Genomic DNA, 2,699 nt, shown 5'->3' on the forward strand with positions numbered 1-2,699 from the left:
TTTACTCTATGTTCCAGCGGCCGTGGCCCGAGAGGTCTGCCGCCAAAACATCCAAGACGGCAAAAGAACCGCACAAAAACCTAAGACGGGCGAGAGAGGGATCCGCGAGAAGGGAACGCTGCCTCTGGGAGGCTTGACGCACCTCGCGCGGAGGCTTGAGCAACTCCATCATGAGCGCCCCACCCCTTGGCACGGGTGGGGGCCGAGGCCGCGAGCCTCTGAAAGACTTTGCTTTGCCAACCCCGCGGGTACCCAGCAGGCCTTCGACCGTGGGTTCAAGTCCTCTCGCGGGGCGCCATCCGGGAACGACTTTGTATTTTTGAACCCACACAAGCCTGTGCAGTTCGGCCTCGCCCCGGCGCTAAACTCAAACGCAGTACGACTTTAGCGTGGATCACCGGCTCGTAAGGCCGATGAAGAACGCAGCCAGCCGCGCAGAACTAATGTGAATTGCAGGACACATCGATCATCGACACTTCGAACGCACTTTGCGCCCCGGTCCGCCCCGGGCCACGCCTGTCTGAGGGTCGCTTTCCATCGATCGGGACCTCCGGTCCCGCGCGCTGGAGCGCCGCAGGGGGCTTCCCCTCCTCCGCCCTCCCAAGTGCAGACCGCCACGGGCACGCCTCCTCGGCGGAGTCGAGCGCCCCGGCTTCCTCCCACGAGGGGGAGGTCGGCGCCCCAGGCGCCTGGGACCGAGCGGCGCCCTCCTCTCGGCGGCTTCCGTGGGTGTCTCACCTCCGCGCCCCGCCGACGTGGACTCCCGCCCTCCGCCTCGGACGCCCGCGCGTAACGGAGGTTCGCGCCCGCCTCGCTTCTCGGCGCGCCTGCCCGGCGCGCGAACGAGACCTGTTCAGGCCAGCCCAGCAGCAGCAGCAGCGCGCGCGCCGCTCCTAACCCATATCCGACAACGACCTCAGATCAGACGAGACGACCCGCTGAATTTAAGCATATTACTAAGCGGAGGAAAAGAAACTAACAAGGATTCCCTCAGTAGCGGCGAGCGAAGAGGGAAGAGCCCAGCGCGAATCCCCGCCCGCCACGGCGGCGAGGGACATGTGGCGACAGAAGACCGCTTTCTCGGCGCGGGTCGGGGCCCAAGTCCTTCTGATGGAGGCTTAGCCCGTGGACGGTGTGAGGCCGGTAGCAGGCCCTCCCGCCGGGTGCGGTTCTTCTCGGAGTCGGGTTGCTTGGGAATGCAGCCCAAAGCGGGTGGTAAACTCCATCTATACAAATACCGCACGACCGAGAGTCGATAAGTACCGTGGAGGGAAAGTTGAAAAGAACTTTGAAGAGAGAGTTCAACAGGGCGTGAAACCGCTAAGAGGTAAACGGGTGGGGTCCGCACGGTCTGCCCGGAGGATTCAGCTCGGCGGGCCTGCCGCCCGGGCGCGGTGCGCGGATCCCTTGACCGGGAACGCCGCCCGTCCGACGCCGCCGCCGCCGGGTGCACTTCTTCCGAGGCGTGCGCCGCGACCGCCCGGTTTGGCCAGGAAGGGCCGGGGCGAAGGTGGCAGGCGGCCTCAGCCGGGGCCGCCGGCTTTACAGAGCCCCCACGCCCGACTTTGCCGCTACTCCCGGGCCGCGGGAAGTGTCTCGCGCTTTCTCCTGCCGACGCTGGAGGGACGGGCCTCTCGCCCCGGCGCTGCAGCGCCGACCGGACCGACTGTCCTCAGTCCGCCCCGACCGCGCCGCCGCCGCCAGGGCGGGATCCGCCTCGCATAAGTGGCGCCGAGGTCCGCGTGAGGTCGGGCACCCACCCGACCCGCCTTGAAACACGGACCAAGGAGCCCAACGCGCGCGAGCCAAAGGGTGTCTCTCGAGCCCCACGGCGCAATGAAGGTGGCGGCCGCGCGCCCGCGGCTCAGGTGGGATCCCCGCCCCGGCGGGGCGCACCACCGGCCCGTCTGGCCCGCACCGCCGGGCAGGTGGAGCTAGAGCGCGCGCGATGGTACCCGAAAGATGGTGAACTATGCCTGGGCAGGGCGAAGCCAGAGGAAACTCTGGTGGAGGCCCGTAGCGGTCCTGACGTGCAAATCGGTCGTCCGACCTGGGTATAGGGGCGAAAGACTAATCGAACCATCTAGTAGCTGGTTCCTCCGGTTTCTCAGGATAGCTGGCGCCGCCGCACAAGCAGTTTTATCCGCAAAGCGAATGACAAGAGGCCTTGGGGCCAAACGATCTCAACCTATTCTCAAACTTTAAATGGGTAAGAAGCCCGGCTCGCTGGCCTGGAGCCTGGGCGTGGAATGCGAGACGCCAAGTGGGCCACTTTTGGTAAGCAGAACTGGCGCTGCGGGATGAACCGAACGCCGGGTTAAGGCGCCCGATGCCGACGCCATCAGACCCTCAGAAAAGGTGTTGGTTGATATAGACAGCAGGACGGTGGCCATGGAAGTCGGAATCCGCTTAAGGAGTGTGTAAATAACTCACCTGCCGAATCAACTAGCCCTGAAAATGGATGGCGCTGGAGCGCCGGGCCCATACCCGCCGCCGACGGCACGACTCACGCTGTATCGAGACAGAGATACGCCGACGAGTAGGAGGGGCCGCCGCGTGGCGCTTGAAGCCTAGGGCGCGGCCCGGTGGAGCCGCCGCGGTGCAGATCTTGGTGGTAGTAGCAAATATTCAAACGAGCTTTGAAGGCCGGCGGAGAAGGGTTCCGCGTGAACAGCAGCGAACATGGGCCAGTCGGTCCT

The 2,699-nt window shown here is 65.4% G+C and overlaps 1 non-coding gene across 1 annotated transcript in view; it reads left to right on the forward strand.

The window, feature by feature from the left end:
- Positions 1 to 911: 911 nt before the first annotated feature.
- LOC122332062 overlaps positions 912 to 2,699 on the forward strand; it is a 4,010-nt gene continuing 2,222 nt past the window's right edge. The window contains exon 1 of the ribosomal RNA XR_006248412.1: positions 912 to 2,699. This exon is cut by the window's right edge and continues 2,222 nt beyond it. This is a non-coding gene — a ribosomal RNA (28S ribosomal RNA).

This window comes from Puntigrus tetrazona, unplaced genomic scaffold, assembly GCF_018831695.1.
Source record: "Puntigrus tetrazona isolate hp1 unplaced genomic scaffold, ASM1883169v1 S000000003, whole genome shotgun sequence".
NCBI lineage: Eukaryota > Metazoa > Chordata > Actinopteri > Cypriniformes > Cyprinidae > Puntigrus > Puntigrus tetrazona.